The sequence below is a fragment of the Onychostruthus taczanowskii genome, unplaced genomic scaffold, assembly GCF_017590055.1.
Source record: "Onychostruthus taczanowskii isolate IOZ18803 unplaced genomic scaffold, ASM1759005v1 scaffold36, whole genome shotgun sequence".
Classification (NCBI taxonomy): domain Eukaryota; kingdom Metazoa; phylum Chordata; class Aves; order Passeriformes; family Passeridae; genus Onychostruthus; species Onychostruthus taczanowskii.
In genome coordinates, this window is record NW_024501015.1 from 4,305,552 (window position 1) to 4,325,672 (window position 20,121).

General features: G+C 35.2%; 1 protein-coding gene across 4 annotated transcripts in view; it reads right to left on the reverse strand.

Annotated features, from left to right (window-relative positions):
- Window positions 1-20,121, reverse strand: part of TBC1D5 (TBC1 domain family member 5) — a 318,071-nt gene that overhangs the window by 277,547 nt on the left and 20,403 nt on the right. For all 4 annotated transcript variants that reach the window (XM_041411471.1, XM_041411470.1, XM_041411472.1 and 1 more), the window contains exon 2: window positions 12,102-12,163. The gene's annotated coding sequence lies outside the window, so the exon portion shown is untranslated. The remainder of the gene's footprint in view (window positions 1-12,101; window positions 12,164-20,121) is intronic.

Genomic DNA, 20,121 nt, shown 5'->3' on the forward strand with positions numbered 1-20,121 from the left:
TGATCTTTTCTGCATTCTGCACAAACAAGCATCACACAAACCACTTCATTTTGCTACTTCATACAACAAATAAAAGACATAGTAATTTTGTAGTGAAAAATCACTCTCTATGTAAAGAAATGCCCAGACTTAGGGAGTAACATACTATCATAATCAGCATAACAAAGGCAGCATAAGAGAAAGCAACTCAACTTCTAATCACGTTTTAGCTAACAGGTTGGTAGACACAACCATATGGAACAAGTAACGCCCCTTATCTAAATGAATGGAATGCACTTCAGCTGTGTGTTTGCTGTTCTTAAATTATTAAGATTATGGACGCACTATCTACTTGAGAACAATGTAAGAAAACTAGAACATTGCAACTTCCAAAGCTCAAATATGTTCAAACATGAGGACTCTAACACGCTTTAACTCTTCAATTCTAAAAACTTCAAAAAGAAAAAAGATATACCATTAAAATTCAGTTGTAGTTCGAACAACAATATATTTTTAAAAATTTAACTGAAGGCAAAAGGCTGAAAAAGACTGAATATCAGAAAATGAAACCTTGCATCCCAGGGCTTATAATAATCCTACTATGCGACCCCCTTCCTCCTCCAGTCTTCCTTCCATGTATTTAATAATCTGTTAGCAGAAATTTTTGTGGAATTTGCTGTCAAAAAGAAATAGTGAGGATGATCATGTTTTCACAGAAGCAATGTTAATAATGCATGAGGAAATGCAAAATATTTAGTTGCAATTTTCTGAGCTATTTAGCGAAATATTCACTAATCTTTTGCTTCATATACAGTATTTCGGTAAAAAATAAATCCCCAAATCCTCTCTACCTAATCAGATCAATTCCTAATATAAATCAAGCAAGTAATTATTCTTTTAACTTATTCCATATATTCTCCCTTTCTCCCTTTTGAAAAGGCAGTATTTTTTCTTACCTTTACCAATCAAATCTCTCAGTGGAACAGTTCCTTGGGTAACACTCCCTACAACTCCCATCACATTTGCAGGACCTGGTCTTCCTTGTGCAGTTTAACCATGTCCAGTTAAAGGAACAACACAGCATGAATCAAGAAATCCAGAGGTTTTCTGAAGTGTGTGGACCACAAGTTCACGACACAAATAATTAAGGAGCTATGAGGGGAAGACTTTCTGTTGGATCCCATACTTAAAATACAAGGAATAACAGATTAAGTATATAGAAGCTGAAGACAACCTTAGCTGCAGTTAGCACAAGATGGTGGAATTCTGCACCCTGAGAGGAGGTAAGAAAGAAAAAAGCAGGATCATAAGCCCAGACCTCAGTAGAGGAGACTCTGACCTGTTCAGGGATCTGCTTGGAGGAATCACATGGTAGATGGTTATAGAGAGAAGGGTCCAGGAAAACTTAATTGTCAGGGATGTGCTCCTTCTGCCTTAAGAACAGTACATGCCAAAACCCATGAAAATGAGGAAATGTGGTAGAAGACCTAAACAGCTGAACAAGCAGCAGCTGGCAGAACTCAAATACAAAAACAAATCATGCAGGAGATGGAAGCAGAGACACACAAACTGGGCTGAAGTCATATGTGAATGGGCGTAGAGATCACAGCAGGGTCCCAAGGACCAGAGCAAACAAAACACCACCACTCTATTCTTCTATTGAAGAATAGCACAAAGGACAATATATGGATTTACAAGCTGGTCAGCCTCACATAAATCAGTAAAAAGAATTACACCACATGCCACACTACAGGCTAACAGCCAAGGATCTCCAGATCTTTGCAGAAAAGAACCCAGGCAATCTAGTTTTACTGCAAAGTCAAGGGAGGTGATTCTTCCTCTTTCGACAGCACTGGTGATATCCTTCTGGAATACTCAATACAGTTTTGAGCTCCTCAGTATAAGAAAGAGATGGACTTACTGCAGTGCACCCAGCAGAGGGTCTGAAAGGTGATTAAGGGTTTGAAGCATATGAAATACAAGCAGATATTGAGAGAGCTGTGACTCTTTGTTCTGGGACAGATTATGACATATATGTTAACCCCATAGAGGAGAATGCTCAGGGGCTTTTATGTATTTCTAGACATTTCTGATGGGAACAAGTGTAGAAACTTAAGCCAATTTCATTTAAGTGGCAACCTGTCAACAGACTAAAATTAATGGATACAAATACAAGGAAACTAACTTAAAAATACAAAGAACTTCTTTTACTTATAAGACAATCAAAGACCGGAACAGGTTGTCCAGAGCAGTTGTGAAGGCTCCACCTTTGCAGATATGCAAAATCCAAAGAGATAACCTCCTTAAGAGCCTGCTCTAACTGACCCTGCACAGAGATAAGAGGCTGCACTAGATGATCTCTAATGGAGTCTTCTGACCTTAAATATTATGTGAATGTGTAATCTGATTGACAAGAAAGGATAAAAGGTTTTGCTCAAGTTATTTGCATACAACACTAGCATTAAATATATATATACACATTTTCAAATACTGTCAAACACATTATTTTTCTGTTGTTTTTTAAGGCTCTGAAAGCATCGTGTGAACAAAACACTGTACTTGATAGCATGATCTTAATGAAATAATCGCATAAAAATATTTATATGACATAAAAATATCCATATTTATACACATTGACAAATATCTTGAATCTAACCAGAGCACAAGTTTTGAAAACAGAGGGTTTGAACATTCATTCATCTTTGTACCAGAACAGCAGCAGAACTGGAAAGAAATGTTTTGTAGGGAAAAATTTAAGTAAATGCTGAAAACCAAAGGTTTACAAGATGGAAGAACTAATAGAGGTGGATATGAGAAAAATGGCAAGATAAAATTTGAATTCCTGTACACAGGATGTCAACTAAGCCTTATAAATTACGCATACATTTTTACCTTAAGACAGCTTTGGAACACTGAAGAAACAATGCATCACAGGGAACTAACTTAAGAAAAACCCTATCATATTGAGCCAAACAACTAATTTTTTTTCCAACAATACAGGCTTTTTTTCTGCATTATTTTTTCTAGTGTCTAGAAGTTTTTAAAACAATGTTCTACTTTCTGAAGAAGATCAACAACAGTAGAAATGAGTAAATTAGAGTTAAAAGAAGTAAAACACATAATTTGCACTCCTGCTGTTGTAAAATACAGACAGAAAAATTTAAAGAGACAGTAAGCAATTAATACCAGTGCATTCCATTAATCTGGCAGGAGTATTGTTATCACAACTTCTAAGAACTGGGTCTGAGTATTGCTTCATGACTGCCTCCTACCCCCTTCAACTGTCTTTTTTTCACTTCCTCCTTGAACTAGCACTAGAGTAGTAAGATAAAAAAAAATTAATAAAGTTTAAAATTAACATAGCAAAAGAATTCCTGTTTGCACAAGCAGCAGGCTGCGTAAAAGTGGTGAAAACACATGGCTAGGGAAAGGAGCTTAGCAAGGCTACCATCTTCAGTACATGAAGTGGTTCTCCCAAAGAGTCATCATCATTATGCTTCAGTTTAGACTGCAGAGTAGTATTTATTCAAACAATAACTAACCAATCTGTCCCAGAACAAAGGTAGCTGAAAAAGCATTTAATATTGATCTAGAAAGGATAAAATGCTCATGTTATCCATATTATTTGCATTTTCAGTGAAAGCAAAATTCAGTCACTCAGTCACAAGAGTATTTTTTTTATTCACTTGCCCACATAAACTGGAGTTGCCAAAGTAATTTATATTTTGTAAACTGAAAGCAAGGTGCATAATCTCTCCTAAAATAAATGTGCAAAGAACCAGGAACCTCGGGTTCCTACTTTAAGAATCCACTTTGAGATTTGAATCCCTCACAGGGAAAAAAAAAAAAAAAAAAAAAAAAAAAAAAAAGAAACAAGAAAACCACTTTTGGCTTCTTTTTTGGCTTCTTTTACTTTTTTAAAAATTAGTCCTTTTAAAAGGTTTTCCGTAATTTCCACTAGCAACAACTGCGAAAGCTGAGCCGCATCTCTTCCAAAATTGCAAACTTACACTTTATTGGTTTGCATACATTTAGCTATTTAGCAATATTGCCTTCCTGAGGTCAGCTTAATCCCATAATTAACAGTTTTATATCATTAACAGCCATTTCTTCTCATTTAGAGCATTTTGCCACACAATCTTTTCACACTGTTGGTTCACAGAGCAAAATATCTACCTTTTTGCTTCTAAATTTTTCTGAGTTCTGCTCTGTCCCAAGCCACCACCAACACTTTCACCTTGATTCCCTCAAGTTAAATGACTGTAATGAACTCAGTTCATGATCAGGATTCTTTTTCCGTAAGGAACTAGACTGAGCCTTCCTTTGGAAAGTAAATCTAATTTACCCTTTTTCTATAGTTCTGACATATATGTTAAGGCAAGACAACCAGAACAGTCCTATGGTCAAGACTAACCAGTAATTTTAAAAAATCACTGCCTTAAATTTAGAGAAAGAAGTCAGAAAAGAAAAAGGGAAAAGATCTTTCAAAAACAGCTGTAGCCTGTAAAAGAAATTAGCATGAATGACTGTAGGGAAAATATCAGCAATAGACTTTGAAGAAATCTGGCTTGGGTCACTGAAAAGAAAACAGAGGCAGATGCTCGGCTGCCTAGCCCAGGTCACTGCAGGGAGAACAACAGCTGGTTATGCGAGTCTTGCCCGGGACTCAGAGTTGGTGCTTGATTCTGCTCTGCAATTATTCAACACCTCCTTGATGATTTTAGTATAGAGAAAAACTGAAAACAAGATGGATTTTTTTTTTTTTGGTGGAGCTATGACAAATTGAACCACTTATTTAGTAACAATACCTGTCTTTTGTGTATATCTCATAAAAAAAGTTCAAATGTGGACTGGCTACGCAGATTTTCCTCTGAAATATAAGAAAGTGCCCTACCAAGTTATCAGTATTTTAACAGCTCTCTTAAAAGCTGTTTCATAATAGTGCAGATACTTTGAAGACCATCTATATTCACTCCATATTAACTGCAGTATATTTTAAGACATTTTATTTTCACATTCAAACAGGGGTAAGAAGAGGGAGTGTCCTCTGATCACTTTATCCACAATCACTTTTAGCTGAGAGTTAAAAAATTCCTTTTTATAACACACCAAGCAATATTCAATTCAACTTAGGGGAGTTGTTCATCCACCCAAGGCTTTTATTAAAATCTCTACCATTGTAATTTCTGGATTATGTTACAGAAAACTGAACTCACATTACAGATACTGGTAAGTAAAAAGGAATTTTTAAAGTGAATTTTTCCATGATTGCCCAGCTCACCATTTCATGACTCATGCATTCCTTCCAATCATATTATTCATCACTTCTTTTCATGAAGGCAAGAAATTATAAATGATTACCATCTTGATTTGTCTGAGCACAGAAAAAAATATCTTTAGAATCAATGGACAACTCTACTCCATAGATCAGCTAGTTATTCAAAATATGTTTCACTAAAAATGCAGAATATGCCTTCAGATGTGCCTGTAGTTTTACTAATTGTTCCAAGAATGTATAGCATGCACGTGCATACAATAAAGGCTCTCTCTAAGAAAGAGTTTTAAGAAAAGCACTTTTTTTAGGTGATTAAAGAGAAACAAAAGATTTAATTTTTTTTGAGGTTGTTACCAAAATAAACTTCTTAATTCCAAGTTATTCACTCCCAGGTAGTACAGGTATTTATTAAGAACAAGTAGGCATAGCAAGACAAATACAACTGCTCAGAAATTGTGAAAGAAAATGTTAAGAAAATTATTTTTTGAACCAACTCAAAAAATATGTCTTGGAATACACCAGGGCAAGGAGTTTCCTAGCAGAGAAACAAAAACAAACTGTATAGAAAATGAACTGTACAGAAACAAAAAAAAATAAAAAAGTGAATGGAAAAGTTTAAATCATATGAATTCATGCCAAAGCTTACTATACAGAATTTAGGTTTTTTAGTACTAATCTAAAACCTTTTGTATGAAATTTTAGAATTCAGATAAATATATTTAAATGGGACTGTCCCAGATGCCTTGGATCTTTTGAAATTCTGGTCAACTGAAACATGGTACTAACTACACACATACTCTAACACACAGAAACATGAGAATCAATATAAACAACAATCAAGAAATAAAGAATATCTCTTCACACTTAATATTTTTGCTGGTTTTGTAAGTACTCTAAGGGATGTTTTTAATGTTTGCTTATCCTCATAACAGAGTAAGGAATGTTAAATCCAGCTATAACCATATGTCAAATGCAAGTGCCTGGGATAAAGAAATAGCCTAAAATTAATGTTCACTAAATATAATGCTGTAGAGAATATATTCATCATCTTCAGTGCTACTTGTTGTAAGTTATACTTGAATGTTTACAAGATCAGAATTTCAGCTGAAAGCAAAAACCTCTTTCAGTGAAGTCACCACACAGGGCTTTGCCTTCTTCACTGAACTTCTTGACTCTTCACTGTATCGCCAGTAAGATGTTAGAGGCTCTTTCTGGTAGGTATCTTAATGCCTATGGTAAGATATTATACCTACTTATGGCAGGACGAGGTATGCTGGTGGTAGTCTACAGGCATGCTAACTTCATGCAAATAAGGGGCAGTTACACTAGAAAAACTGACTTTTAGCTTCTCTCAGCACTGCAGAGTGATCAAGACTATGATGCTCTGACTACTACCACACTCTTAGTAAGTTGCATCCAAGGTAGATGTGCCTTGTCAGTATAGATAAAATTGCAAAGTGCTCCTTATCTAGACATCACCAAATTCATTACAGAATCAGCAAAAACATTTGGGATTTGAGGCTGATAAACTCAACAAGCTATGTTTCTCAAGTTGCTAGTCATCTTTAGGTGCTACCCATTCCCTACAGTTAACATAAATAAAAAATTCCCTACTAAATATTGCTTAAAGTTTATATAATATTCACTACACTACCATTACTGAAATATAACTAGCTACTGTAGTTCTCATGAGGATTTATTTCACTGCCTGAAAAATAAGAAGGCATTTCCTCTCCCGGAAATACACCACAATATATGGACAGTTTATGTCAGGTGACTTTATGAATATCCTACAGAAGAAGTGAGAAGGGAAGATATTGTAGAATCAAAAAATATTAGATCACAGTTTACATTGTGAACATCTGAGAAACCACGTTTTGCATAAAAATACAAAACAATGATAACAGTGCAAACAGAACAATTTACAATGTGAATGTTTAATCATGCAGACATACCTTTTAAAGTCCTTTCAGATAAAAAGGTAACATCTTTCCTACCGTGAAAACTATGTAAATAAATGCACAAATATTGTTGTAAGTAGGTAGATATTTTGATAATATAACAGAATGATTCAGCTCTGTAATTGCTTTCAGATCCAACACAAAAGACCCTGTGCTCTTTATAACCCAAGGTTTCTACCAACATTAAGCCTGGAAATTCCTACCAACATAATATTGCTTACTATGGTTACACCATTTCTCTCAAATTCTCATCTTCCTATAGCTGCAGCCTCCCTGCGTGATCCTTAGTTTGAGTCAGGAACAACTGCTTTTTCCTTTTGGACTACGCTGTAGAGTGCAATCATGGACAAGGCCTGGTAATGTCTTGCTGATTGTACCTATTCCCTCCTGCAGACATTCTCTTTCTAGGCAGTGCTGCAAAGATTTTCTGTGAAACACAAAGAATTTCTACTAGCTTGAGGCTTCTTGTTTTGTTAGGTTTTTTTAGCCAAGGTCTTACTAAGATCCATATTTCATGTGAACTTATATTTTAATTAATGTCTGTAACATCTTTTTAAAACATGAGACTTTCATCAGTGTCAGCTCTGATCAATCCTACAACCCTTAATACAGATTTCCAAAATGCCTCGCAAAGCAGCTACCCTATAAAATGAAACAGAACTTGAATATTCATTTTACAAAGCCAACGCATATGTTTGGTCACAAATACTGGATTATTTTTCTAGTATTTCCTTCTTTTTAAACTTGTAAAGTTTGATTTGAGAGAGTGCTGATCCCTATTCTGTGAAGCAAGCTAGCATCATTAGGATGACAAAATCAAGTCTTATTGTGGCAAGAAGAAACATCATTTAGTGTCAACAACACACTGCTATTGATTTGAACTCCTCCTTGCCTCACGGGTGAAATAACAAGCTCCTACACACAGACTCTCTAAGCATACCAATAGAGGAAAGAGGCAAGAAAAATACTAAAAATGGCTATATTAAAGATACAACAGGAAATATGTGAGTCATGAGATGCAAATTCTTTTATCTGTATGAAGCAAATTGAAGAAGAGCTTAATATGGCTTGTGCAATTTCTATGGAGTTAGATTAGAACAGAAATATACCTACCAATAATATACCAGATTTAGGCTTCCCAACCAGTATCTCCTAACTGTTCAACACTCTCTGTGAAACAAGTCAGCTTCATGTTCATTATCTAATACTTACTAATCATTTTTTCTAAAATGTTGCCTTATTTTAGAACCCTGGTTCAACATTTCAGCAGAAATTATTCTTAAACAATACTGGTAGGATCTCATCAAAGCAGAGCTAAGAAACTGTCAACATAGCCAAGTTGACTCTTTTCCTATTTCTGAACAGACTCCAATTCAGAAAAAAAAAGTATCTTTCTTTTTAAAAGATACAAAAAAGAATAAACCCATGGTCATGCAACATCAGTATAAATACCACTCTGCACAGTGCCCTGGTTTTGGTTGCAATAGAGTTCATTTTCTTCCTCGGGAGATGGTACAGAGCTGGTTTTTGGATTTAGGATGAGAACAATGTTGGTAACACACTGATGTTTTTGTTGCTGTTAAGCAGTGCTTAGTCTAAGTCAAAGGACTTTTCAGTGTCTCGTGTTCTGCCAGTGTGGAAGTGCACAAGAAGCTGGAAGACAGCACAGTCAAAACAGCTGATCCAAAGTAGCCAAAGGGATATTCCATACTACAGAACATCATGGCCAGTGTATAAACTGGGGGGAGTTGACCAGAAGAAGGCAATCACTGCTCAAGGACAGACACAAACTGGGGGACAGTCAGCAGGTGGTGAGCAATTTTTTTTTTTAAATTGTATTTCTTGGGTTTTATTCCTCCTCTCTGTTTTCTCTCTTCTCATTGCTATTATTATTATATTGTATTTTACTTTCTTTCACTTTTTATTTCAATATCTCATGGGTTTTATTATTTTCCAATTCTACTCCTCATCCCATCATGGCAGAGAGGGGAAGTGAGTGAGGGGCTACCAAGTACTTCGTTGCCAGCTTGGTTCAACCACAACACACATCAATAGCTCCTTTTCTAGAACTTAAAGCTATGTATTTAAGCAAATCTGCAAACTAAAAAATGCAGTGAGATGAAATACTCATCATACTTTGCGTTGTCTAACTACACCCAAAATTTAAGCTAATTTCAAACATTTTTGTAGCATCAATTTAGCATGCCAGAATTCCAGTCTATCTCTTAAAACATGAACAAAGTAATAAAAACGGCATAAAAAATTACTTCAAGATAACTTCTGTGTTAAAAATACTTAAGTATAGGCAACAAAGCTATTTTCATACCGCATCCAGAAAATGGATGAGGTGTGAAAGAAATCTCTTGTTTAATGTGACCTTTGGCTGTACTTTCACTTGTCATCATTATGAAGTAGCTACTCTCAGTGCCAACACATAAACCGCGTTATATTACCCCATAACAGTAGTAGCACATCTTTCAGGGGGTGTTTCATACTTCAAGAAACTGGTGGCAGAATGCACTGACAGCACTTACCTTTGTAGCTGCTTGCAATAGGTCTTGTTCAACAATAAGACCTCATTTACAAAAGGAAATAAGAGGGTACTAAGTTTCAGAGAGCATATCGCATAAACTAGGATATGTTGAGGAACTCCCTTGGAGTTCTCAGCTTCAGTGAAAACATTCAAATAAGGAGAAATGTAAATTTCAGATTGGAACTCTGCCCCAAATAATAATATTCATAGCTTTGTTACTGTGCACAGACCAAAAATACTGCATCATTAAGATCCGCAACATACTTGACTTTTCTTAACGCATGTAATTAAGAAAATATTTCTGGAAAGCAAATGAATTTGAAATTCAAGTAAGATTAATAGAACAAATACGGCAAATTTACGTTTTATACAATGGTAGCAAGCTGCAGAATAAAAATCAGTAGCTATCATTATCTAAAGCTGTTCATCTAACACCACAGAGAGAAAAACTATTGATACATACTGTACACACATTTTTATCCATGTATATAAATCAAAGGAAACAGCTTCCTTTAAGGCAAGCATATGAAGATACTAAAGCAAGATACAAATTAAATATTCATACATTCAATATTTCAAAATAAGGAATTTGGATATACACATGCATAATTTAAGTTCTATAGTGAAACCTGTCTACAGAGGCCATTTCTACTGTATTTCAACAGCACTGAAACTTGAAATGTACAATGCAGCCTTTCCATGCTGTGTTAAAACTCTAAAGTATATAGTAATTCATTTCAAGCACTAAACATAGAATAAAGGCCACATTATGCACACGGCACTTCTGCAGAGGAACTGCTGCTTTGCCCTATTCTTTACAGCTCTGAAACAGGGCTGTCAGTCCTGTAAGGTGCTTTCGGACTGCCTGAGGTACTCACTGGGAACTGAGGCCAGATAAATAGGCAACTTCAGAAACAAGGTGGCTCACTGGCCCTGAAGAGCCCATCAGTCAGAATTGACTCCAAGTTAGAGTCTGATCCCAGGCACCAGTTTTAAACTCTGTTGAGGTGGTGCCCACACCTAAAGTCTGAAACTGGCCCCTTATACTGTCGCTATACAGTCACTTAAGCCTCTATGGAGTAAAAAATGATATTTCAGACCTTTCTGATTGGCAAAGGAAAGGAACACAAAAACACATTTCACACTATGTTGTGCACTAGAAATGATTCTTTGTGATCACAGAACCTGAAAGTAGTTTCTGTACAATAACATAGGCATGTTAAATTTGAAGAGGTTATAAATTCCTACGCATTCAAAAAATACTGGGAGAAAAAAAACTCCCTTACTTTCCACCTTCCTTCCCTCAACATGTATCTCCTTCTGCATGTGTTATCTAAAGATGCTGCCATTCCTCCCCATGTATTTAAAACCTTGTCACTGAAAAAGAATTCTCCATATGAGTTACTAATGTGAATATTTTATTTTCTTATTAAAAGTTAAATGCATTACTTCGAACATCAAAAGCCTCATTTTAAAAACATTCATTTTAGTAGGACAAAAATATATATTAACTTGAAGAATAATTAAAGAATACTTATTAAGGGGAAATAAAACTACTCCATTTCTACACAGTTTAAAGTAGACGTTTATCTTTGCCCCTTAAAGGTCACTCATTTGATCTTGACACACCTATGAAATCATAGAAGCAAAAGCTAAGTAAGTAGAAAAGTGGTATTAAGGAATATAAAACTAAACAAAATTAGTATCTACATGGTAAATTACTTCATTGAAAACCATCTATGGATTCTGCAAAGAATATACTTTTGCCTTAGAGCTAGTACTTTAATTTTCAAGAACTAAGAAAAAAAAATCAAAACTAGTCAGTAACAATGCAGCGTCGAAAAGCAATAAACTCAAAATTAAGTTATAAATAATTTAAAGCATGTCATGAAGATGTATTAATAATTCATCAGATAAATAATTTACTAAATAATCAAATAAATAAATAATGAAATACATAAATAAATCAGCAAATAAATAATTCTGCAAAATAACCTAAACAATAAGTCACTAAAACAAATGACAAACCTACAAAACTACAATGATTTTCTAAATTCTGATAGTTTTAAATAAACAAATGTATATAAACTAGATCAATCTTTGGTGGATAGAGAAATATTTTTCACTGCTATTGGTGAATTCCTGATTACACTGCACAAGGATACAATTTTAGATTTTACAAGAGTGCAGTTTTTCCCTTGTAAATTATTAACATGATTGCTACAATACATCCTGCTCTGTATTTTACATGTAATCCCTTTATGTTGCTCATTTTTCCCCCCAAAAAATGAAAATCTCTTTACAACATTCTTAATTCACATATTTCTTTTTTTTTCCTGGGTGCAGTACTTACAGCACTGCAATAGCCTTCTTGGTGGTTCTCTTATTGTCTTCTGTAAACCTTCAGAAGTTTTGCTGCAGGGGAAAAACAAGTAGAATAACCTTAATTATTACAGATGGTATCTCATTCATTAGCAGATGACAACATTTTATTTGAAAGCACAAGAAAAGCTGTTTTATAATTCTACAAAGCAACTTAATGTGAAACAACCATTACAGTTTGCAGACTACCGAAAGTTTTTAGAAGTCTTTGGTGGAACGAGTTCAAGCAGACTGAGGCCTGTTTCTTCTATTTAAGCTGACACACAATCTGTGCAAACTGGCACTAATTCAGATGTAAAGACAAACCACGAGAAGGACAAAATACTTGGCTGACATCTAATGTTATCCTTGATTTTGGAAGTTCATAGTCCTTGAAAGAATACAGTGAGATCATTTAATATCCACTATCTAAGTACATTCACAATTTAATTAGAATGCTGCACTCCAAAGCCAACATTGGTACCACAAAGGTCAAAATCCACTCTTCTCCTCAATCAATTTTCAGTCTCCATTTATTTTAATGAATAATGTTGACAGTCACCACAGATTTCTTCAAAGTGGTACTCTGTAAATACAGCATTTGAAGAAATATGCCACAACTGTAATCTTGTTACCAACTTTTATCCGTTCTGTCAAAACGGTTTATTTGCTTTCTTCCATAACACGCATTACATACAGGAAAAAGCAAGACAGTTTTACAAACCATGCTACTGACATGGATTCTTTATCTCTGTATGGACTACAAAAATGAAGGAATACATCAAACCTGAAATTATATATTGTATACATGCATGGTTTTTTGCTCCTTGTTTCAAAGGAAGTCAGTGTGCAGTGCTGTTTATGGAAGCAGTATCGCAAATCACTGATGGTGCTGCTGCATTTCAGCATTTAAAAGCATAAAGGATAATTTACTCTTAAAACTACCTGGGCACGTTATATTTAACAAGTCTCAAATTCTCTTTAGGGATTATAATAAGAAAACACTTTGCTTAATCATAAATTTTATATTTATCTTGGCTAAACACCCTCCTCTGGATAGACTGCCATGTTTTGTCAAGAAAAATCAACACAGTGGAAATGAAGTACTTGTTCTGTTGTGTGGTCATTCAAAAGAGTATGTAGAAATAATGTAAATGTGCACCAGCGCTGCTGATAATTTCACGCTCTCATACACTCATTTCAATTTGCTTTAAAAAGGACTATTCCTCCTGGCTAAATATAGTCATCATGAAAAAGCATACCTCCCCTTTGAGCTAATAACACTGCAAGCCTCAAGACACAGCAGTACAAAAACTTCTATATTTTAAGAAACCTGAAGCACTTTCTTCTCACACTATATGTTTCTGAAGTAGGACAAATGAGACTGCTTTTTTTATTAACATATTCTCATTTAGTGCCCAGATTTCTCCTTGAAAATGACAATTCAGTCCCACACATCTCTGAATCCCATCCAGCCCCCCAAAAAATAACATATATCCCAAATGCTTCTTTTAAAAAAGCAATGGGACATTGTAAAAGCAGCCTATACTTTCACACATTAAAAGATTTTGAGGATTACTGGGATGTACAACAGCTCTGGAAGTTCTGGAATCAGACCTTCTATAGGAAGAACCATTTAGTCATAGAGCATTCATCTGCAGCTTTGGAGCCTCTGGTTTTTAACCAATGAGTAACAGTAGAGCTAAAACTGTAGTTACAGTTACTGATGTCTCAAACCCAGATTTTTTCCTTTTAAAATTTACTCAATTTTTAATTATTTTCATGTTTAATTTGGGCTTCTAATCTGTGGTTACAGAACTCACCTCGTCACACAACTACTTCTGTCTAAGCTGTACAGTATTTCATAAAAATTTAAATGCATCTGATTTTTCTAATCATAAAAAGTAAAGAAGTGGGTTTTTTACATATTGAGAAGTCTAACTAAAAACTGTAAAAGTAACTCAGTCCTACAATGTTATAGGATAATTTTGAGTATGTTCTTGGCAAAAACTTTGAGTATTTCTGAATAACTTTTTAACCAGCTTCTTCCAATTGTCTCTAAGGTAAAAATCAATTCTAAAATATTGAAACATAGCAAAATGTTAAATCCCAAACTACTGAATTAACTCCTATCAATACAAGACATAGCTCATTTGACTGTTATGACCCACATTTCCTAGTCGATTTTGAGATAAAAACAAGCAGATTACCAGCAAAGGTTTATCTCAAATTCCCACATGAACAGCATGCCACATTAAATATATGCAAATCAACTTCTTTCTCCTCTACTTTTTTTGAGCTGACAACTCATATGACCTGAAGCCATGGTTAACGATTACAATTATTTGACTTTCATATTTATACAATCAGTCATCAGATATGCATGTTAATTGATTTTAACAGATAGTTTTGTATTCTAATGATCAACGGTAAGTGTATATTTTACCAACTTCTTGATTTTTAAGAAAATAAAATTTATATGAGTTTTCACAATTAATCCTTCATTGTACCGATTTGCAGTATTCAATGGGAACTTCTCAATAATATGTTAACCGCAAGTACTCCAAACTAAGAAATCTTAATTTTGGTAACTCTCCTACTGTGTTTAAAATTTATTCAAACAATGCACTGTCAATTTATTAGAACTGATGAAAGATAATTTACACTTAATTGTACTGGGCAAATAAGTAGTTTGCTTATTTAATATTCACATTCGGCCACTTAGAAATTCATTTCTCTTTTTCAAAGAATCTTAGTCATGCACTCCTAGTTTTCAATAAGCCCCCAGATGTCATATATATATGACAGAGTACAACACTACATTTAAGATCATTATTTTTCAAGTTACATGCTTAAGGCCAAAGGGTTCCTCTGTTGTCATCACTAAATATATTAACTGAACTGTTTTGGTTTGGTTTTTTACATGGCTGAAAATTTAAATTTTGCAATTAAAATTTTATTTTGGATGCCGTATTTCTGGAAACATAAAAAAAGAAATTAAAAATTACACACATTTTCACGTGAAAAATTGACTATCTTCTAAGATTATACAAAGTGCAATCATTACCTTCCACAATTAATAGTTGTTGTTCTTTATGTCTATTCATATAAAAGAGTGGATATTGCATCTTACTCCCAAAGATCAGATCATATCATGTCTTGTTCTGTAGAAGGGCTCTCCCAATTTAGGGCTTAGTTGCTGTTGTACTAACTGATCATGTACCAATTTTGATAAAGCAAGAGCTGCTGGATCCCTTTCTCAGCATATTTTAATACCAATATAGATATTTTAATTTCTGCAAAATGCAGAGTATTTCAATTTTCTATAAATAACTGAATGAGGTGCAGAGGCTATCCAGCTTTTATTCAGATGAGCTTTGTACACTTGAAGTTCTGCTACTATTCTCTTTTTGTCTGGTAGCTCCAATTAATTTCAAGAGAGATTTATTCACTACGAGATTGCGAGACGTTCTCCACAACAAAAACAGACACTAGCAAACTCATGTAGATACACAACGCTTATTCAAGTTCCTGCAATGGACCAGGAAGAGAAGAAACTCAAAGTCACATTGCACAACCATGAATGAGCACCTTAACCCCTAAAACACTCTTTAATGGATTTCTCTGATTTTTAAGAAGTCTTGATTTCACACTGAACATAATGAGAAAATTAGTGAATATATGATGGGTTTCTGTTCCTCACTTAATAGCTGTTTTCCTTAAACTAAGGTTTGCCAACATGACAAATATACCAATAAGGCAAATAAATTCTCTTCAATCTTTCCCTTACTGGGAAACAACTTCTTGGCCTTCAACAGATATTGGTTTTAATCCTGAACATAATGAGAAAGCCTGCAGGTCTGCAGAAGGAGGAAATATATTCTACTATAATCACTAACCCCGTTTGAACACCACAGATATAAATGCAGAAAGACCCAGGTTTCTCTTCTACAATTCACCACCTTAAGGTGGTTAACTGTAAGGTTTATACTTTTATAGCTGAGGCAGACCTTAAGATAAATGGAAAGGTGAAGAAAAGATCCCATACTTATATGTGAAACTCCAATATAAACAGCCAGAAGAAAATAGTGGGAAATACAAGAAAAATACGCTCATAAAATCTACATATATATTTTAATGTAAATGCCTAATAAACTTAGAAAATAGATATAATTCCTAGTTTCTAAAAATGTTTTCTATCCCCACTTCTCTTTGAACCTGACTGTTAAGAATTACAAACCTGGTCATGTCAGCTATGAAGAAAAACAAGTAAAATTTAACAACTGCATTACATATGGGCTGACTAAGCCAAAGAAGCCCTAATCTGACTAATAAATATGTCTCATTCATTTACATTACAGTAAATGGGGTTACACCAAGCTGCCAATCAGTCACTAGTGGGGTTCTGCAGGGCTCTATTTTAGGCCAGCACTCTTCAGTGTTTTCATAAATTATTTGGATGCAGGACTCAAAGGTATACTAAGTTTGCTGACAACATGAAATTAGGAGGAGCTGTTGACTCTTTCCATAGCAGAGAGGCCTTGCAGACCCTTCTTAGCAAATGAACAGGCTCAGCAATCACCAGCTGTATGACAATTTACAAGGGCAAATGCTGGAATCTGCAGCTGGGACAGGGCAACCCTGCAGGTATGGACAGACTGGGGAATGAGAGGCTGGACAGCAGCCCCATGGAAAAGGACTGGGGGTCCTGGTCAGTGGTGAACTGAATACAAATCAGCAGTGCCCTGGCAGCCAGGAGGGTGAATCGTGTCCTGGGGTGCATCCAGGCACAGCATTGCCAGCTGGGCAATGGAGGGGATTGTCCTGCTCTGCACTGGGGTGGCCTCATCTTGAATACTGTGTGCAGTTTTGGGCACCTCAATAGAAGAAAGATATAAAGCTGTTAGAGAGTGCACAGGGCCACAAGGAGGATGCAAGGTGTCACGTGGAAGACATACAAAGAGCAGCTAAGATCACTTGGTTTGCTCAGTCTGGAGGAGACTGAGGGAGGACCTGCAGTTAGAACTTTCTTGCGAGAGGAAGTGGAGAAGCGGGCACTGATCTCTTCTCTGTGGCGAGCAGTGACACGACCCGAGGGAATGGCCTGGAGTTGTGTCAGGGGAGGTTTAGGTTGGGTATTTGAAAAAGGTTCTTCACCCAGGGGGTGGCTGGGCATTGGAAAAGGGTCCTCAGGGAAGTGGTCACAGCATTAAGCCTCAAGCATTAAGAGCTCAAGAAGCATTTGGATAACCCTCTTAGGTACATGATGACTCTTGGGGCTGTACTGTGCAGAGCTGGGAATTGGACCTGGTGATCCCTGTGGGTCCCTTCCAACTCAGTATATTCTTTGATTCTGTGGTTCACTTAAGTTACAATTTATATCAACATTTTCACAAGACAACTGAACCTAGACTAAAGTACAAACAAAAGAAAATACTGTTTACTACTCATTATTTTTAAACAGTATGTTAATTGCTCATCTTGAAGATGGATGATTAGAAGTAGCATATGATTAACAATATTCATTGTATTTACTAAAAACTGAGAGGAAACAAAAAATAGAAAGCAATTGGTGATACTTCCTCATGACAGCTTTTATAGGAAGAATTTTAACGACAATAAATTCCACAGTTAAAGTTTAAATTAAGGCTGTAGAAAGAAGACCAATAAAACACGTTCTGGGAAATGAGAAAATAGTGTACCTAAAAAATGTCCAGTTCTAAGACAAACATGAGTTCAGGGATTGCAAGCCACCATCCAGACACCCTGGATCACTGAGACTATTAAGGAGATTTTGACAGGGACAGCTGAGAGAAAAAAATCCAGAAGTTCAATATGAATAGCTTAGCATCCAACAGTCTATACATAATCTTAGTCATGAACAGGAAGCTGAATCCATGAAATATAGATACCGCTTACTGTACTGCCCCTGTTACATAATAGTGTGTCCTCTGCGCTATTTCATGCAGAAGAAATAATCATGAAAATGGGTACACTGAATACAACTAGTAGCTAAGTTTAGTTACCTGTAACCACATATGATCATATTTGATCAGACTTGATCAAAAAACATCAGGGATAAGGGTTTTCCATTGTCCTTGATGTAGAAAGTATAGTCTTTAGGATGTTTTGTTAACTTCATACCAAAAACATTTAACTACTTTGAAACTCACTGTACAGCCTCAATAAAGAAAAAATATCTTCTCAATCAGCTGCATTAGTTCTGTACAGCCATATGAACTCCACCAAAGGTGCAAGGCATGGAACGAAATATACCGAAAAACGGGAACAGAGAGAGGACAAAAGAAAATACTGATCATTTTGATGACAAATTCATCTAAGTCCACACACAGGCTATCTAGATGTGATAAAAATCATGTTCATAAAAACTCTTAAGTGTCAATTTGTGAAACAGAAAATGTTCTACTACCTCCAAGATGTTTCATTTCCACCAATATTTGCCCTCCCTAAATGTCACTCTATTTTATCATGGTGACTGAATTACAATGGACTTGACAACATTAAGAAATAGATTAATGAGAATGACATTAGTTTGCTTGCATAAAACCAGCCCATTACTTGGATGCTGCCTGTCTGTAACAAAGTGGCACATGAATACTGCGTAAGTGGCCAAATGCCTCTTCTGACATGAAGACTCCTTTTGAGACTCCCAGTGTCACCAGGAGAATTATGCCTTGTGGCACCTAAATAGACAAAACATAGAAACTCCACTGCTCAAGTGAAATGAAAGGCTGCACAGTTACTCTTTGAACAAGTAACTATTTTACACAGAATCATCAAGTTACCAAATGCAAACCACAGCAGAAAACTGATGCACATTTCAATCCCGGTAGTGGATACATGAATTTAGGGAAAAAGATGGAAGTATCATCACTGTAGGGCAAAATTGCTGGGTTTTATTTTAAACATGCTTAAATTCAACGTTTTAACTTAAACATTTAAGAGTGATTTTAGTCTGTAAGTTTTACATCTCTTGCCACCTGAAACTGGCGATCCAAATGTCTGTAATAGCGCATTTGAAATGCTGAGTTATATTAATCTCATCCTAACTATAGCAGTTCAATTTCAACAAATTTCTCAGGGTTTTTGCATATTGCTGAATAAATGACTCTGGAATTAGCTTACTTTTCTTGGAGGCAATATATGAGATTATTTCTTAGTCTCCTCCTCTTTGATTTAGTACACATCTTCAGATAATTTATTAATGTTCTGGATATCTCATTCATCATCTATTATTACTAGTGTCATAAATTAGAGGAATGGAACAAAGCAGTGGACTATATGCTTTTTCTACATTCATCAATAAAACAGCTACCTCTGTTAGCAAACACTCTGTAAAGTAGTTGGTTTATCCACTAAGATGAGATCAGGAGCAGTTTTTAAACTCAAATCCCAAAACAGATGAGATTTATAGTATAAGAGGCTATTAATAAAATAAAAATCAGGCTTCACTTTAAAATATAAAAGGGCAGAAATAGCTGGTCTGCAAAACACAAAAGCAAATGTCAGACACTGCTACGTCTTCTAAAATACTCAGGCAAATTAGAAGGCTCATGAATGCCAGTTTTATCTGAAAAAATTGACTAATTTTTAAAAATGCTATAATTTTTTCAGCTTATTATAGAACAGTAAAGACAAGGAAAGATTCAACCAACAGAAATTTAAATGTCAACATTTAAATCAGTGGTAATATTGCTCAAGAAGACAAGGTGCCTGAACTGGTGTGAAGTAGGAAAAAGTAACTACCTTGCCTTTTTGTTTTTTCTTTCTTTTTTGGTTTTTTGGGTTTTTTTTTTTTTTGGACAATCTGAACACAAAGGACATTGGAAAATACAAGTGTGAAAATTTCATAATATTTTCAAGATAATGGATATTAGGGGGAATCCTACAGGTAATAAATAACATAGCAGTGTACTATTCTACATAAAGTACTTGAAAAGAGACAGAATTAACATTATTATGAAAATATTAACTACTGACTTTAAAAGGTC